This window comes from Anas acuta, chromosome 1 (assembly GCF_963932015.1).
Source record: "Anas acuta chromosome 1, bAnaAcu1.1, whole genome shotgun sequence".
Lineage (NCBI taxonomy): Eukaryota > Metazoa > Chordata > Aves > Anseriformes > Anatidae > Anas > Anas acuta.
Window position 1 is genome coordinate 159,220,828 of NC_088979.1, and position 19,780 is coordinate 159,240,607.

Below are 19,780 nucleotides of genomic sequence, written 5' to 3' on the forward strand. Positions count from 1 at the left end.
GCTCCTTTTCTAAAGGTTCAGTAGTTCTGTTTTTTAGTCAGTTGACATGTAGAGCTGATCATATTTTCTACAAGTAATTATCTAAGCTCCTAAGCTTTATACCTGAATCTTTTAGTCATGTCCTCTTATGCTTCAATTATGTAGGCTTTTATAGAGCGTATTCCTAAATAAATCAGCCACATATACCTGCATTGTTCAGCTGGCAATTAACTCAGGCTAGAGAGGAGAACAGTAGTGATGCACATTAGGTTTTGACCACTTTGGTAAAAGAATCACTTCATTCCCATTACAGTTGCAAAATAAAGAGTGATCCAGTACAATGAACCATCTCTTCAGTCCAGACATCTGACCTGGTAAAGAGCTTTTATCCAAAATAAATCATACTTAACAGGAGTTCTGAGTCAGAAAATGTTATAGTAGACCATGTTACGACACGTACTCCACCACCCTCAATAGGGCTTGACTTCCTTATGCAAGGTGTAGCTGAAAGAGTAAATGAGAAACAGAAGCATCATCTTCTGGAGAACAGAAGAGGAAAAGAGGCAGACACCAAAATCCAAACTAGTTTTAAGATGGAGCTTGAAAATATCATGAAAAACTGCATCCAGTGTTTGCTTTCACTAGTGAAGTAAATGGTCCAGAATGGAATAAATGACCCAGAGATTAGCTCTTTGGGGCTGGTGATAGTCTTCAGGTAGACTGGTAGATGAAAGGAAGAACAAATTAATTAATTGTTTAAAAGTAGCTAAAAACACATCTTTATTTTTTTTTTAACTCCCCAAATAAAATAATGGAGCAACTTCCACATAAAGGTATTGAGAAAGCCAGCACTTGATGGCTATACTTTGACCTATATTCAGCCATAATTTATGAACAAAACTGTTGAGAAAGAAGTTCCTCTGATCGTAATATTTGGCTGTGTGAGAAGCAAAGTCTCTGACCCTCGTCAAGCAATACTGAATGACAACTAAAACATCTGTGTGTTTTCAACACTCTTTTCATCACAAGTCTGAAATATGGCACTGAATGAGCTACCATGATGAACATGAACAAAACCAGTACAATACCATAATAAAAACATCTTCAAGTATACATATTTGGTTCTGATGAAATATACCTAACAAACTGCACAAATGAACTAAAGGGAGAAAGGAATAAAACAAGATTCTAGCTCCTCCTCACTCAGCACCATCTTCACAAGGTTTACATTGCCACATCATGTAGTGACATTAGAGCAGTGGTTAGGGAGAAGCATTTAGAAGAATATAAATGATTTCTAGCTCCACTCCTTAGTTCACAGAATCATAGAATGGTTTGGTTTGGAAGGGACCTTAAAGATCATTTGGTTCCAACCCCTCTGCCATTGGCAGGGATGCCACCCACTAGATCAAGTTGCCCAGGGCCTCATCCAACCTGGTCTTGAACATCTGTCTTGCTCCCTACTCAACAGTTTATATTGAATTCCGTTTTACTTTTCTACAGCAGCAGACCAATCTGCAGCTAATGTAGAAAGTGTCTCTTCCTGTCCTCCTTAAATGTTTATGATCTTCTGTTTCACCACATGCAGTCTGTGTTATTGTGAATCTTGTAATACAGAGATGACCTATAAGGAAAGTTGATGCGCTGTATGGTGTTGGATACTGCCCTATGAAAATGCTGGGACACCATACATATTCACTCCACTCTGTTGTGATATTTCCGTTGTATTCAAAGTTTCTGCTGTTGCCAACTCAGTGATGTGTTTCTCATCTTCAAAGCAATTCATGTGTCAGCATTGGCTCTGTTGGCTACCTCTGACTTTCCAGTGTGATTCTCAAAACAAGTAGGATGTTATTTCTGTATTGGGAAATCTCTTCATAGACTGCAAGTCAAAAACATCTTATTTTTGCTTTTATAAATAGTATTTGGCATTTTCACAGCTTTCTAAATTTAAAATGTTGTATTTTCTGGATACAGTCTGCTTTTATTCTGAAATAGTTTGTAAGTTTAGAGGAATAGCTCTCAATTCACTTACAGGAAAGCAAAGTTCAGTTACTTGCTTGAACTGTATTTTAAGTCAGTATTAGTTTAGGTCAATTGCACACTTTCTTGTTCCTAAACTAAGTGAATATGTTTATTCCCCAAGAAGTCTACACAACTTAAATCAATTGTTTCCTATTTTCAAAGTTAATTGCGTAACGTTGTAAAATTAACACTAAAAAATAGGAAGATCATTTAAAAAATGTTCTTTCTCTTTATGTTCATGTTTGATCCCTAAGTGTCCATTGCTGTGTAGGGTCTTCATTTAAAAAAAAAAAAAAAAATCTTCCTTCAAGACTCTGTCAGAGCAGAAGTCCTCCAGTCACTTCCATGACCCTTGCATCCCCCTTGTCCAGGCTCCTTTTCACTTATTTGTCCTGTTGCTATTTTTACTTTCACACTGATTTCTGTTTCTTTACCATCACTATATCTTACCTGATATATTACCTCATCCTGAACGTCATTCCTCTCCATCTCTTTCTCCTTATTCTTGTTACATACTCTGGGTAATTTTGATTTCTCCCATTATCATATTTCCCTTCTACTTTAGGGTCTTTTTACTGGCTATGAGCTTTGGCTGCTCTTGCTTTATTACTGTTGCCGTTCATTTGTAATAATATGTGAATGATGCTCTGCACCTGAAAAAAAGATCTTTAACCTTTGTGTTAATCTAGTAGGCTACTGTAGTAATCTAGAAGTACTATACTCAGTGATGAATGATGTTTTCTAAGAGTCTTGTGTCAGCACGGATTTCAAAGACTTGCAAGCTACCACTTAATGAACTATTTCTGAGTAATGTTTTCACTCGCTTTGTATGTGAAGTTTTCCAAATGCTTTTCTCTGATAGACAGTCATCTCTATTCTGCTCAGATTTAGCTTCAATCTGGTGTTTTTCATGCATTAATTTGGTACTTGTCTAAATTACAAGCCACTGCAACAGTATGCATGACAAAAAAGGAAAGTACAATAACTGCATGTTATCTGCAAAATTCCATCAAATCAAGACTGGTTATGAAAAATGTTTTTTTTTTTTTTTTTTTTTTTTTGTTGTTGTTGTTGTCACTGATCTTAGTTATATCCACTGAGAAAATACATTTCCTAAAATTTTCTCTTTTCTTTAATCCAGGCTACATCATTCCTGTTATGATTCTCTACATGAAGTACAATAAAATGCACCTTTAATCTAAAATTATTTACAACTATATAAACCAGAAATAAAATAGTACCATATTTTCCATCAGATTACAGCTATTCAACTTTTCATGTATGTTGAGTCTTGTTATGTTATAGTATTAATGAACTATTTTGTGTGTCAATTATCAGCTGTGAGAAGTAGAATAAGCAGTATACATATTTGCATTTAGTTTGGATTCTTTCCAATGTGTGTATATATGTGCTAACTGAAGCAATCTGTGTGTGGCATTTTTATGTTGATAAACTTAGGGCATTCCATTTGTGTGAGCATCTACTAAAAGATACATAGTTTTGGATAGTGCTTTTCCAAGCCTACAAACTCAAAATGAAAATTTCATGACTAGATAAAAATATGCTTAAGTGCATTTAAATTAGTGAAACTGTCTGAAAAGTTGTGTTTTGCATAGTATAAAAAGTGTGCTTCCATTTCCATTTAGAATACTCATATGCGTATGCATACACAAATGCATAGCCCACCAAAATGACTAAAGATTACCTAGGAAATTTATATAAACCCTCATTGTCTCTCTTTTATTTTTCTTTCCAATTCTACTTTGGGTGACCATTGTTAAACTGGGAGCATCATTCAACACAAAAAGACAGAATTAGTGTCTTTTTGCAAATATCTTGCAAAAGTTCTTTTTCTCTTAGATGCAAATTTTCTGTATGCTTATTAGTCTCTGGAGTAATATCAGACCATATTTAAATCAAAGAATATTTTTATGTTAATTTTCTCTCTGGGTAAAGACTTTTTCTTGGAAAGAAGGCTTAGCCAGATTCCCAGTAGAAGAAAATATTTCCTTCCAGGTACATGAGCTCTCAGATGTGTAAAATAAAATATTGATATTGTCATTACCTGCCTTTTCTTTCAGTTATATTTTATAATTATTTTAAAATCCTTTTGCCATGATTGTACTTTGAATTTTAGATCTACACAACTTGAGTTTCCCTTACACAACATCAGTGTGTTGTAGAATATTGGGCCCTATCTTCTTTCCCCATTTCATTGTTATAATGCAAAATTTGATTCCTTACTTACACCATCCCATTTCTCTGCAAGTTCATGTCCACCTCTTTTACAGAACTGTGTGGATGGAGGGATAAAAAGAAGTTTTGGGGCAAGTCATTGCCCGAAACTCATTCAAAACTCTTTCATTTCCAACTGCTGTTTCCTGCCTCCTAAAAGCACAAGATCAGGTGATTCCAAAACATCAGAAGGCAGGCAGGCAGGGCAGAAGGCCAGCCTGGCTGACCAGGGATCTTCTACTGGAGCTTAGACGGAAAGTGTACGGCTGCTGGAAGGAGGGTCACGCGATGAGGAAGGAATATAAGGATGCTGTTCGTGTTTGTAGGGAGAAAATTTGTGAAGCCAAAGCCCAACTAGAGTTGAAGCTGGCCATGTCTATGAGAGACAATAAAAAAGATTTTTTTAGATACGTTAACAGAAAAAGGAGAACCAAAGAAAACATAGGTCCGCTACTTGACAGGGAAGGTCTCCTCACAGACAATGACATAGGCAATGCAGAGATGTTTAATGCCTTCTTCACCTCTGTCTTCAATGCTGATGATGGGCTTCAGGACCCTGGGCGCCCTGAGTGGGAGGACCATGACGGTGGGAATGACAAACTCCCAACCAACCCTGAATGTGTGCGGGATTTTCTGCTCCACCTGGATCCATACAAGTCCATGGGTCCAGATGGGATCTATCCCAGGGTGCTTAAATAGCTGGCTAATGTTATCACGAGACCTTTCTCAATTATTTTTCAATGATCTTGGGAATCTGGAGAGGTCCCAGTAGACTGGAAGCTGGCAAATGTTGTGCCAATTTTCAAGAAGGGTGAGAAAGAAGACCCTAGCAATTACAGGACTGTCAGTCTCACATCAGTGCCTGGTAAAATTATGGAGAAGATGATTCTTGAAGTTATTGAGGTGCACCTGGGGGACAATGCAGTCATTGGTCCCGACCAACATGGGTTCATGAGGTCCTGCCTAACAAATTTGATTTCCTTTCCTAAGATCACCAATCTACGTGGCCAAGGGAAACCAGCTGATGTGATATTTTTAGACTTCAGCAAGGCTTTTGACATGGTTTCCCATAGGATCCTACTGGACAAAATGTCCAGCATACAACTTAACAAAAACATCATACGATGGGTGAGCAATTGGCTGACAGGCAGGGCTCAAAGTGTTGTGGTTAATGGGGCCACATCTGGCTGGCAGATGGTCACTAATAGGGTCCCTCAAGGCTCCATTTGAGGGCCAGTCCTCTTCAATGTCTACATAAATGATTTGGATGTACAACTAGAAGGTGTTTTGAGCACATTGCCAATGACACCAAACTTGGGAGTTGTGGACTCTGATGATGGTGGAAAGGCCTTGCAAGGAGATCTGGACAGATTGGAGAGCTGGGTGATCACCAACCACATGAAGTTTAACAAAGGCAAGTGCTGGGGCTTGCACCTGGGACGGTGCAATCCTGGCTATACATACAGACTGGGTGACGAGAAGCTGGAGAGCAGCCCCGCAGAGAGGGATCTGGGGGTTGTGGTTGACAGCAAGTTGAATATGAGCCGGCAGTGTGCCCTGGCAGCCAGGAGGGCCACCCGTATCCTGGGGCGCATCAAGCATCGCTAGTCGAACGAGGGAGGTGATTATCCCGCTCCACTCTGCGCTGGTGCGGTCTCACCTCGAATACAGTGTGCAGTTCTGGGCACCACAGTACAAGAAGGACATTAAACTGCTAGAGAGTGTCCAGAAGAGGGCGGTGAAGATGGTGAAGGGCCTAGAGGGGAAGTCATATGAGGAGCAGCTGAGGGCAATGGGCCTGTTCAGCCTGGAGACGAGGAGGCTGAGGGGGGACCTCATCGCGGTCTACAACTTCCTTGCAAGAGGGAGTGGAGAGGCAGGTGACCTATTCTCTGTAAACACCAGTGATAGGACCCGCGGGAATGGTGTTAAGCTGAGGCAGGGGAAGTTTAGGCTGGGCATCATGAAGAGGTTCTTCACCAAGAGGGTGGTTGCACACTGGAACAGGCTCCCCAGGGATGTAATCACTGCACCAAGGCTGTCTGAATTTGAAAAGTGATTGGACTGTGCACTTAATCGCATGGTCTAAACTTCTGGGCAGACCTGTGCAGTGCCAGGAGTTGGACTTGATGATCCTTATGGGTCTCTTCCAACTCGGGATGTTCTATGATTCTGTGAAAGCATCAGCTTCTTTTAGGGGAACAATTCTGTGTGCTTCTTTTTCCTCACTATGGCTAACCCTTCCTGATCTGCTTTTAGGGCTATAAAGTTCTGCAGGAGTGAATAGATACGCAACTATTCTGCTGCAATTTCTTGTTACTCTGAATGTATGAGGCTTGAGGGGAGGGAACATGACTATATGGAAATGGCTTTCTTATCCAAGTGGAAACAGTTTTAGTCATCTTTCAGGCAGGCTCCATAAACATAATGCAGTGGAGGAGCTCGCAGAGCCATACTTTAATGGCCATTAAAATTGCATCTGCAGTGCATTCAGTGCCAGGATACGGTGAATACCCATGTTTGTATTATGAATGGAAGACAAATGTCTTGTGAGTGAAAGAAAATCTAATGTTAATTAAACTTTTTCTAGGGGTTGGGATGGATAATTCTGCTTTTGTGTTGTTAAATCTCCTTTGATTTTAATTGCATGACAAAAAGAATTGACTGCAAATGTAATGTGGGCAAATGCTCATATTGATTACAAGCCCCTGTGTATGCTAAGTCAAAGAATTAAATGCTTTTAATTGGGGTGGTTTTGTATGTGTGTGTGTGTTTTTTGTTTGTGTTTTTATTATTATTTTTTTTTCTTTCCATAGGATATCCATATTGATAACAAAGCTTGTACTGTCAGTATGTTGAAGGTCACTCTTATAACCTGTTCAGTGAGAACTGCTCCCCTTTAAATGAAAAGAAAAATCAACTGAGCATACCTAAAATTGTCAGAAAAAAAAAAATCCTATTACATTTACTAAATTTCAATTATATGTTTCAGATTTACATGGAATTCAGTGAACTCTCAGGTCAAATATGAAAAATTGTAGCAAATTTTCAATAATATGCACAATTTTTCCCCCTTTTGTGGCTGACTTAGAGAAACAAGGCACGTTCCTCTCAGTGATGACAAAGGACAAACTGAAATGATTAACATTAAAACATACATAATACTGGTGATATGTTTTAGAACTGGAAACAAAGGTATGATATGTCTTATCCATCTGTCTTGCCTCCCTGTGCATCTGTCTGTCTCTCTAGAGCAAGTCAATAAAAATGATTAGAGCTGGCATCTCACAAATGTACACCCTTAAACCATGAAGCAATAATACTGTGAAGGAAATTTTTTTCTGACCTTTTCAAATTACATCCAACTGTCTAGGGAATTTCTCAGTGACTAGAGGTAATAAGGTTCAATCCGTTTTGCTGGTTGGCTTCAAATTTAGCTCCTCAGAAGCCCTAACTTATCTATTCTTTTTATCTTGGCCTTGGCATCTATTCAGTACAGTAATCCATGCATCTAATCTTTTTTTTTTTCTCCCCTCTCAGGTTTAGCTGGTGGATCACGTTGTAAAATCTGCAGCCATGAAAGGCCCTCCATTTATTGCACCCTTCAAAACGAAATATTAGCATGGGAGGCTAAGCTGGTATGTTGCCTTTGAGAGGCTCTTGTTGAATTTAATTAGCTTTTAGATTTCATCTCCATCTCACATCTCAGCTTTCACTATTGTATGTGATTTAGGCTTCAGTGATTTTCATTATTTAAAACTTTTCTGACTTAGCTTTGCCACTTACGCCCTATAGAATACTAAAAGGAGGGGGGGAGGAGGCAGGGAAAAAAAACTTAAAGTTCATTGTCTTAAATTGATTTCTGTTGTTTTTATGATGTGAACTCAGAAACAATAGAGACATAGCCTTCCAGTAAGTTAGTGAATCAATCAAGTGAGAAAAGCAAACAAGCATTTGTGCATGGCTTGTTCCTCATTGCACTTCATGAAGTAGAACTGGAAGCAGGTAACGAAAATCTTTTGCAGAATATTTATTAGAGAGTATTTTGATGTCAAATGCTTTCATATCTAGGAAAAAAAAAAGTTTTCTTTTCAACTCAGTATAAAAATATTATAATAGGGTAAAGGGACTTACAGTTTTAGATGTCTGAAGTTTCTTTTTTGTGATTTATGCAGGGTGTTACGGAGTAGTGACTTCAAGTTCTGGTTCACAAGTAAATCCATGTCAGTATAAGGAGAGCTGTCGATGAGAAATGGTAAGCTCTTGGATGTTAACTGTGTAAAATTTTATCCTCCACATGGTTAGGACTTAGAGTTTCCTTTTACTTCAGGCAAAGGAAAATCATAAAAATTGGGCTTTACTGCTGTAGCTTCCCGGGAGTATTAAGTCTGTGCTTAGTTATATCTGATGTGCTATTGAAAGGGCTACAAAATATTCCAAGTGCATGCATATCAAAAAGCACCTATAAAACATTTGCTTTTAATCATATGAGAAATATTTGGAAGACATACGCAACTTGCTTTAGATTCAAGGCAAAGCAGTAGCTATAAGGAGGCTTGGTAAAGATATGTGGTGATGTTTTTCGTGAAGTAATTTTAATCATATTTTGATTCTCCTTTCTGATGCGAAGGAAAACATAGCTGGTCGAAGTACAGAACAGGGAGCTTTTAGATCTTGTCCCTGTATGTAACTAGGTCTTTAAAAATACTATATTTGTTGAGTCACTTAATCATTTTTCATCAAAACCATTGCTTTTGTGAAGAGCTGTCAGTCAGTACTTGGCATAGGATGAGTGCTGGTGTCACATGACTATTTCCTTGTCTTCAACTGGTGCAGCTGAAATAAAATAGGTTCATTTTTAATCAAAAGTGCATTGTGTACGATTGTTTGTAGCAATGTTAAAGATAGAGTACTTACTAATCTGAAGGCCAGTAATACGCCTAGAAATCAACCACTTAAATGTTTGAGAATATCTTTTATTCTGAAATTACTTTAGGGAAAACAGTTCCACACATTGCCAAGCCTTCTGTCCGCTATTATTTTTTTTTGACTGTCCTTATGGTCACGTCATGAAAAGAAGAGTTTCTAAATGGATGGACCCAGGTATATTTTTAAGCAAGCAGGAATAAACAGTTCAAAACTCCTTTACAAAAGATAATTGTCAGTATGCTAGATAGTGCCCTTGTTTCAAAACTAATATTAAAGGACATATTTTGACTGTATAAAAACATACAACTGTACACATATAACCCTGTCCTAAACAGTACAGTAGCTGGTGAGGTCTCTCTCCTTTAAAATGGTGTCTGTAGAGTATAGTCTGTTAAATTAATCTTTGTCTGAATGCTAATTTACTCTCACATCTTGGAAGCTCCACTGATACATGTAGAGTTATTTCTTAATAAAATAATTTTGCTTTTCTTAATCCTACATGAATTAGGCTTCTCCTGGCATTCCAAAATCCAGTCTGGACTCCAGACAATGGAGGCCAGCAACCTCAGACTATTCATAGTTTGCCAAGACTATCAAAGGACCACAAAATGCCTCATGTAGCAAGCTGTAGCATCTCAAAGCAAAGTCGCTGATGTTGGCTGTATGTACATCTTACAGTAGCTGTTTTGAAGAAAGTATAATAAATAACCCGTCTCATATTTCTACCAGAAATATGTAAAATACATAGGGATGGGATTATTTTGAGTGCAAGTAGGATATTAAGATGGCAGCAGTGTGAGCTTTCTATCACTGGACGTGTTCTTCTTTCCAAAATTGCTTCTTATTTAAAATTCTGCATACTGGACTGAATCTTTTCAGTTTATTCTTCATGTCTATCTACCACTCTGATGGGTTTCAACTCATAAGTATTGAATATATTCTCATTCTCTTGTTATCTTCTTCTCTCTCTCCCCCTCTTCTTTTCTTTCTTATTGGAGTTCACAGTTTATGTTGCATAAAGGAAACCATGTGCGATATCTAAATATTTACATTTCATTTGTTGGAGTGGTTTTGTATCAGTAGCTATGAGCTATTGACAAAATACATATTGAACAAAATGTCTTGTGTATTCAGAATGTAGTTGAATATCTTTTTCTTTGTCAGAGCCAAGCATTCTGGATCACTGAAGGTCCTCAGTGATCCATAACCTCAAAGCAACGTTCTACTTTATGTTATTACTAGGGAATATCAAACTCTTCTCTACAAACTAAACTACTTTCAAATCAAACACACTAGATTGTCATATAGCGGAAACAGTAGTAATTCAAGTCCTGATTTTTGTCTGTTTAAACGTCTTTGTAGCTTTGCTTTCTATTCTGTGCTTCCTGATTTTTTATAAATTGGAAGTCAAACAATAGGAAAACAAAATGGGCACCAGGGATAGGTATATGAAAAATTGTGTTTCAGCTTTGCCTTCTTTTCCTCAGTTCTTAGAAAAAAATCAAATACTATTATATATCAATATAACAAAGCTTTATGAGAAGAAAATTCTGTAGATCAAGTCAAAGTAACTCCCATACATATATCAGTAGTGTTGAAATGGAAGTTTGCATTGTGCGCATCAAAGGAATTGTGTGAATGTTATTGATACACCATTCTTCATTGTTCTGTGTTATTTATATTTTCATCGTTAGTCTATAAAGTCTTAATAATTAGCTCTCTAATTTTTCAGAAAGAGCATGTTAATTTATTGAACTGGCTGAAGCAAAAAATAGCTGATCAATCTGGCATTGTAGGTTAACAGTATAGAACAAAGCATGGTCATAATTAGTCGAGAAAAGGACTTTCCTTGTTCATTCCAGTTTATAATAAGAAGTCCCTTGCCAAAGTGACTTAGAAAATAATGCATTCAGACTGAGCAGAATTACCGCCTAGCAGATTCTATTTATCTGTAGCTTAAAAAGCAGCTGCGTTTTTGTAAAAAGCAATGAATGTGGCAGTCCTACTTAAAGGTAGAAGAAAAAGAACACCCCTTGTTTTGTAATAAGGGGATTTTCAATTTAAAAGAGAGAGAGAGCCTGTTGTGTGAAGTATGGTTATTACATTCGCTGTATTCTATCTCACCCACCAGGAGGCTAATAACGAAGGAGTCAGTGAAGGAGACCAATGCCACAAGGGTTATCTCGCAGCCCCAGATGCTGGATAAGTTGGAGGAGGCAGAATCGCTTTTGGATGACATTCAGGAAGGCCTTGAATGATTATTTGGTGAAGAAAAGACTATTCTTTTCAAGGTAAACAGTCCATTGCATCTGTCTGTTGTTGTCGGAGGTGTAAAATATGTTTGTATAAATACCTATAAAGTTCATTTTTTATCATTTTTCAGGTTTTTCTCTCAATGCAGCAATGATCTCTTAGGAATCCTTTTTGAGACAAAGGATCCACTCCATATCCAACCACACCTAAAGAAATGCTTTGAAGGAATTGCCAAGCTCACTTTTAATCATGAGAAAGAAATTACCCACATGGAGTCAGCAGAAAATGAAAAAGTAGAGCTCGTGCTGCGAATAATTCCAGCAAGTGCCAAGGGGCTAGTTGAGCAATGGCTTCATGAGGTGAATATCTTTAGCTCTTACTTAGGGTTTAGTTACTGTATAATCATTTTCTCTTTTAGGAGCAATGAATATCATAAGCATATTTCCTAACTAAACAGCTCTCTGAATATTTGTCAAGATGTTGACAGATTTCAGCCTTATTGTTGTTATTTATTGCAGCTAATTTAGCAACTGCAAATGTGCAAAAATTAATTTTAATGAAAAGCTCTCAGAGTCAGGCTGTCAGCAGAAGTGGGTCTGTGTCTGAAACCATGTATGTGAATATATGTCCGAGTCTACATGTATGTGTTTTTGTGCTTTCATGGTGTAATGTCTGTAGCTGATGAAAACATTTTTTAAACAATCGCAGAAATGTAAGATTTCAAATGCTTCCATCCTGTAGAAATGTATCCCATTGTGTTGGAGGGGTTTAATTTCCAATACATTTTAACAAAAGGGAAGAGAACTGATAACATCCTAACCTTTCCCCTTCAGGCCACTAATCCAAATTCATTGGTTTTAGCAAGAAATTAGTTTGGTGACCTTTTTTGTTGTTGTTGTTGTTCACTTTATTTAACCTTCCTCTGCCAGAGGATAGGAACTGGCCCTTTTCTTGTTTTTCATTTCTGGACCAAAAAAAACTTCCCCTTCCCCCGTGTTTGCTTTCTTATGGGGCAGGATCAACCCTGGGTACATGGGGGCTGCCAGCCAGCAGGACAGAGCAGCCAGGGGAGTGTTATTTCTATTCCCAGATAATTTGGCTGACACCCTGTGTGCAGAGGTGGCAGCAAAGCCCCATGTGGGTAGTGGGTTGGAGGGGTTTGGCCCCATTGTGTGTCACACTTTTGCTGACTGGGTGAGCAAAGCTGAGCCCACAAGCCCTCTCGTGTGTCTCTGTTGCCCACTGTGTTGAGAGTCACAACAACATGCTAGGTTGGGCCAAGCCCCCCCCCCCCCTTTTTTTTTTTACAGCAACTACATCGCATTTGAGGTGGTCCCGCAACAGCATTCTGTGGGGTGAGGTAGGGAGGAAAGCATGTAAGGATTTAGACAAACACAAATGCTCCCTACCCTGTTCTCTGTGTCAAATAACTAGCTTGATTTTTTTGGACTAGTTTTCAGCACAAAATTTTCTTCCTTGGAGAGTAGGGGGGGGGAAACTACAATGGGTAACTGGCAGTTCTGAGGAGCCCAGGAAAAGCCTAAATTCTATTACACTAAGCCTGCAATATGCTTTTTAGTTTTTACCTTCTCCCACAAATGAAAGATGTTTGGAGAGTTGAGCAGCTGTGTTTATTTTAACACATCTCATTTAACCTTCACCTAAAAACAAATTGGAAGGTTTGGGAGTGCATTAATCTGGACCCAATTAGTGTCTCTTTCTCTCTCAAAAGTGCAACCTGAGATTAATGAATATAAACTAGAGTTTCATATGCAGTCTTTAAATCATTTGCATGTTTTATGCATGATAATTGAATTTATTTATGCACTTCCTTTCATTTAGTGATTTCTTGCTCTTTTCTATGCTATCAACATTATATTATGCAAGACACAGGATTATGGTAGGCAAGAAAGGATAGCAGTATATAAATCAAACCCGATTTAATTCTTAGTTCTAGTGTCAACAGTATATCAGAATTAATATTGGTATCATGCCAGTGGGGTACGTGGCCAGGAAAATTTAAAATATTTTTGGTAAAATAGAGGCTTTTAGATTAAGGAGACATTTCTGATGCAGTTTAGATTGCTTGCAAGTGTATAAGCAAAATTATTTTCAAATGGCAGTTAAATTATTGTATTGACTTTTCAATGACCGTAGAGACTTGTGTTTCAACTTGGCCAATTAGTAGTAATAAGAAGATGAATAGTAATTACATTAATAAATAACTGTTTTTAGACCAGGATTCAGTATCATAGTCTGGCTAAGAAAATAAGGGCATTTTATAACTTGTTTCATTTGGTCTTTGATCAGGAGAAAAAGGACTTTGGAACTATAGTAAATCTCTTACAGCCAAGAATGTAGCAGTCCTAGGGACTAGTGAGCCATATTAGCTAGCAGCTCTGTGGTAGTAGCTGTTTCAGTGCCATTGGTAGGGAATTTTGCTTTGTTTAAGATCAGATGTCTTAAAGATTTCTTAGTGATGGTCTCTGCATTTTTTATAATGCATGCCAGGAAGCTACTATGGCAAGGAGTTTTAATAAGATGCTGGTAGTGGTGCTTTCAAAGCTTTAACCTATACCAGTTTCTTTTTTGTCTCGTCTTTCCTATGTGTTGAAAGATGTATGTGGAAGTGATATTTTTCTGTGGTGTCCTGTCTTTTATCAGTGGATTAAATGGCTGTGTGTTGTGATCGTTTCCTGATTCTCGTAGGTAGGAATGTGTTTAAAGGCTACAGCTCTGTTAATTTGTGATGTAACCATTTCAGTGTGTTTCTTGTCATTGAAATGTAGTTTAAAATGTTCAGTAATGTAGCATGAAATTATTGGTTAGTTTTGGAATGGTGGTGAAATCATGTGAAGAAAATAAGTATTGCATCTGATCAAGATAAATTCACTCTAGTGTTTTATGGCTTTTTATTCCTATGTGATAGTAATAAAGTCTCATGTAGGGATGGAAGCCATGAAATACATTGTGAAAAATCATCAACTCAGATGGGGCCATCAGGATAGCATGCTGTAGTTGTAGAGTTCTTGAGAATGATTGGAAGATGATTTAGTATGTCACCATGTTGACTACCATGTTTTGCATTTTGTTTCTTCATCCATCACCCATGTAGTTTGATGAGAAGAAATCAGCTTCTAATGAGCTGAACCATCTTTACATCAGTGTTCAGTGTTTAAACTGTTCATACATCTTTCATTTTCTGCTAAAGATAACACTGTATATGAAACACTAAGCTAAGAATTTAATACAGCTAATAAAAAAGGCCACAACGAATACAAGTAAAAACCAATGAATTTGTACTTGTTTGAAAATTAAGAATGAAAAAAAAAAAAAACACAAGGTCTAAACTGTTAGCACACGGGCCAGGTTGTTTATTTCCATGTTCAAGAGCAAATCTGAGAGATGGTCTGGGGATTGACAGATCTTTGGGGATCTTTTCCCTGCTTACTTTTATTGGTGAAAGTGCACAATCTTTTCTCTCTCTGTAACTGAGATAAAGGCTGACAGTGTTGAGGGCAGAAAACAATCTCTAACAATGTCCTTGCAGTGCTGCCATTCCATATATTGCCTTACTGCTGCAGCTGTTTGGCTCTTTTCCTTTGGGAATATTTTTGGGAAGTTTATTTGTTCTGATACAACTATTTACAATTTTCATTCTGTATTTTTTTCTGAAATGTATACTAATAAAGCTTCATTGATTTTTTGGTACTTGGACTCCTTTATTATTTCTCTCCTGTGTGATTTTTTTTTGTCTGTTAAAATGTGCTTTCTCATTAGTGTAGCTCAGGACATCATCTATTGAAAACCCCCACAATAATTAGGCAAGAATTATATTTGCCATTTTTTATAAGTTTAAATTTGTAGTTTAAATCAAATAGTACACAGAATAGTTTAACCTTGATCAAATTCACAGACATAGTGTGGCGATTATTTCAGTTTTACTTTGGCTTCCACAAATGGTAAATACCTGCTTGTGCTGATGCAATGGAACTAAAATGTCTAAAACCTTGTAAAATAAGATAACTTCAAACTTCTATGAAAAGGCAAAGTATTTGCCTTCTTATGTTTTAGCAGAATTGCTTCCAAGACTATCCAGGATGTACTGCCAAGAGAATAAACTGGTCTTGTCTTTCAACTTTGTATTTGGTTAAGATAAAAATTGTCTTCATCGTTTGCCCCCAAATGTTTTCAATATTTGCTTTGGATATGGCAATTACTTTCCAGAAACCTGGAAGAAAATTCTTTAAGACAGTTTCAAATGTTTTACTTTACTCTTTTTCTCCATTTATCCCAGTTTAATGATAACAATACAGATTAACTGCAATCTATCACTCCAAAATAATATGAAATTCATCTTTACTGCAGACTATGCTTTGAAAAGTACTCTACAGTTCCACCTGAAGAGCATTTTTTCAGTACTGTATATTGTTTCCAAATTATTTCCAGAGTCAAATGCTCTCTAAATTGAAGTACTTCTGTTAAATGTCGAGCCAAATGGTTGAAGGTGGGATCATAAAGGAAAGCTGAGTTCTTTTCCTGCATGCCAGCACTAGATTGGAAGGGCTCTACTGACCAAAAATAAAGTCCTTAGTTTCATCAGTGCCATTAATCTTTCTAAATTGCTTTCTTTGCAATGCCATTTCTTTTAGTGAATTTATACTGGTTTTACTTGGTAAATAATTTATTAATTGTTAACTGTTGAAGAGAAACCAGCTCATTCTCCCATAGTAATTTTGGTTCTGCAGTGGCCTGCAGAAGCTATCAAGTATTGTGCATTCTATCAGAAATTAATCTGAAAATGCAATGAGGAAACACAAAACTGAATTTCAAAAGGCAGGTTTTATCACCAGGGCCACTGTCATACCCATACTTTTTGTGGAGGACATTTGATAGTGCAAAGTAACGAGATATGTTAAAAACGTACACAGTTTTCATGGTCTGAAGGTTTGTACAGTAAAGAAAAATGTACTTATTTTCTCACACCTCTGGTAACTATGCAGGGTGCCCACCTGACCTTCTGGTCACTGAAGAGGGTTTACTCTGCTTGTGCTGGTGTTTCTGGGGTGAAGTGGTTAAAATGCAAGACTTGGCTTTGTATTGCGCTAATGTAACTATAGCACTTTCTGTCTGCTGAGAGCAAACCTTCATTGAAGCATTAGCGAGACTAGTTCATGCCTGCAGTAACAAGGCCAGTCAGCAAAGCTGTAGGAGGTTTCATCTTGCCAACAGTTTTTGTCCTGTTTGCTTAATGAAACATAGGATAAATTTAAAAATTTAAGCATGGCTTTTTGAAACTGCCTTAATAAGTCGGTGCCCTGGTTTTGCAAATAAAAGTCACAGAGTAGTGGACTGAAATATATGGAGAGAATGACAGGAAGGTTGCAATTCCCTGAAATAATGCTAAGGTTATTATATCCCTGTAAACTAGGCACCAGAATGGCCTAACAGAGCTATTTCAGTTTGGTACCTTTTCTTGATGTGTCTCCTGATGCAACTCCACTGACCTCATTTTATAACCATTTTTACAACCATTTATTGATCCATGAATTAGTGAGCAATGGCCTGTCCTGGAGCAGTCACAACTTATGTTTTTGGGTTTCTGATGTGTTTTTCTTTTGTTATCAGGGGTGAAGGAGTTGGTTTGGAATTTCTTTTCTTTGTAGTGTTTCATCCAGATAAACTGTAGATACCTTTACACTATTTCCATAAAATTTCATTATTTATACCCTAATTGTTTTTCCCTTCCCCCTTCTACCAGGGTGGAGCTGATTTCTCTTCCCTCTTCCCCTCCGTCTTTCCCTTCCCCCTCTCCCTCTCCCCTTCCCTCTCCTCTCCTCTCCTCTCCCCCCCCTTTTTTTTTTTTCAAATCCTGCAACGTGATACCAGAAATCTCTCTTTGAATTATGTGTTATCTTTATAAGAGCTTGACAATCAAGCCTTAAGTGACACCTTGCCTTGATGGCAAAGAGAGTATTTTTCTTGTCAGTGTCAATTTGAGTAAAAAGTGTGTGTATATATGTTTAAAATGTAGTCACTTGTCAGAAGAAAAGCAAGGTCTTGTCACAGAGATGAAATGTTAAAGTTACTACTTTGTTTAATATTTTGTAAATGTCCATATTGTGTAACTTCTTTATTTATTAACAGCCTGCGTCAAGAGCAAGACAACATGATACTTACACCTGGCACTACTCAAAATACTGTCTTAGGTAACATACCAGCTTTCAGGAGAGGCAACCTCTGGCAATCTCAAATCCCAAGCAGGATTTTAGGTCTTTCTAGGACAATGAACACAGCTTGAGTGTCACCTGTGAAAGGATGTAAGCCTTTGAAAACAAGTGTAACATGTTTTCTAAGGCCAGAAATATAAAATGAAGGGCAGTTTTCTTCCGTTGGAGCTAGTGCTTTAAAGCAGTCTTCAAGTGTAGCAACATGGAGAATAAATTACAGCAATTCAATCTGGATGTACAAAAGACTTTGTTAACTGTTGGGAAGACCATGCCACTGGGGAAAGAAGAGAGGTTTACAATAGCTGCCTAAAAATTGGAGGTAGTATTTCTGGATAGTGGAGCTTACCTATTCTCCTAGCACTACCTTTGTCTTGCTGGTGTCAGCATCAGTTGACTTTATCCACAACCTTGTGCTGGACTTTGGAAAAGTAGGCAGGTTTGCGGGGGTGAAAGGACCTATGTACATAGAGGAAAGTAAGTTTTCCTGGTCAACTTTTTCAGTATCATTTTAATTAGATTGAAAGGCACCTTGTCAACCTGGTGTTTTACTACCCAAGTGTTTTTTACCAAGTTTAATATTTATTTTAATTATCTTATTTTTTCTTGATTTCTTAAGAAATATTGTACACAGTGAATTACTTTAAATCTCTCTCTCACACAGTCTTTTTAATTACAAACTATTGTCTGTAACTTCACCATCTGGCCAACATTACATGAGTTGTCATATTTCTCTCTCCCTTGTCAACATAGGTGGTATTTGTTTCTGGTTTGCAACAGCCATTGCTAAAAGATGTTGCACGTCTTTACATTACTTGCTTGGACAGCTGAATGCTTTGAGATATTTTTTTTTTCCAGATTCAAAATAAAAATTATTTGGTTTGATCTGAGTTTTTGGTTGATTTGCTCAGCTAGGAATGGCATTTTGAGGGAATTAACTGGGATACCTTTGGAACTTTAACAAGTAGGGAAACTAGAAGAATCATAGAAAAAAAACAGTTATCTCTCAAAACAATTTGGACAAAAAGGATTTTTGTTCTTATTTCATGTATGTTTCCTACTCTGTATGCTATTTTTTCCTGCCCCAACAAGGAAGTCCTATGAGGAGGGTGTTTTCTTGGTTCTTTGGCTCTGGAAGCACTTATGCTCCAGGGCATTGGAAGGGGAGGTATGAGGAGATGCCCTGGCTTGATAAAATCTGGAGACTAACAGTAGTCAGAGTACAAATACAAATTTAGTGCTTTCTCTTTGGTCAAAGTTCTTGAAATTTTGAAGAAGCTGTGAGTGGAAGTCCTATATACCCCAAGAACTTATTATCTTAGGACCCACTACATTTCTGTGGGATATTTCTGCTATCCTCATGCTAATCTTTGTCCAGTCTTTGTCCTGGGAAACATGAGGCAGGGGGACAGGGAGAGGTAGATAAGCAAGGGAGATAGAGTGCCAAAGAAAGGATCAGTGGGTTAGTGAAAGCTGCATGACTCTGGATTCATTCCAGCCGTCCTCTGTACAGACGCTTTTGTGAAACTCACTGTGGCTTCTGAAAGGAAGGTCCCTATTCATTCGGCCACTGAAGGAGATCATGCTAATAGGCTGCAGGATCACAAAGCACTCACCACCTGCTGTCATGAACGCAGGTCAGGCTTTGTCTGCTGTGCTGAATGCTTTTTTTTTTTTTTTTTCTCTTTAAAAACTGAAGTGTAGGTATATATTTGATGGAGTTTGTGACTCTTTTGTGTCAGCATTTCAATTTTTAAAAGATGAGGATGAAAAACAGATTTTGTCTTTATTGTTACAGGTAAGCGTAAAATACATCTTTTGCCACTAAAACAAGGTAGTGTTCAGAAAGAAATTCCTAGAAATCTGTATGGAAATTTGTAGATAAGAGAATTAAATCTAAACCAGTCTGATTTAAAATTAAGGTTTATTAACCTTAGGCTGAACTTTCTAATTTTTATGCAGTAATAATGAATTATTTTGCTGACAGTAAAAATATTCTCAAGTTTCTAAACTAATACATTGAATCTAATTTCTCACTGAAACTTTTTCTTTAATAAAATACTTGTGTTTAGTTTCACATTGACAAAGTGAATCTCTAATATTAGGGTTGTTAGAAGCAAAAGTCTACATTT

At 37.4% G+C, this 19,780-nt stretch overlaps 1 long non-coding RNA gene across 2 annotated transcripts in view; it reads left to right on the forward strand.

Annotated features, from left to right (window-relative positions):
• Positions 1 to 15,132, forward strand: part of LOC137849249 (uncharacterized) — a 52,719-nt gene extending 37,587 nt beyond the window's left edge. For both annotated transcript variants that reach the window (XR_011091824.1, XR_011091827.1), the window contains exons 4-7: positions 7,780 to 7,877; positions 8,415 to 8,494; positions 11,300 to 11,459; positions 11,552 to 15,132. This is a non-coding gene — a long non-coding RNA (uncharacterized lncRNA). The remainder of the gene's footprint in view (positions 1 to 7,779; positions 7,878 to 8,414; positions 8,495 to 11,299; positions 11,460 to 11,551) is intronic.
• Positions 15,133 to 19,780: the final 4,648 nt, after the last annotated feature.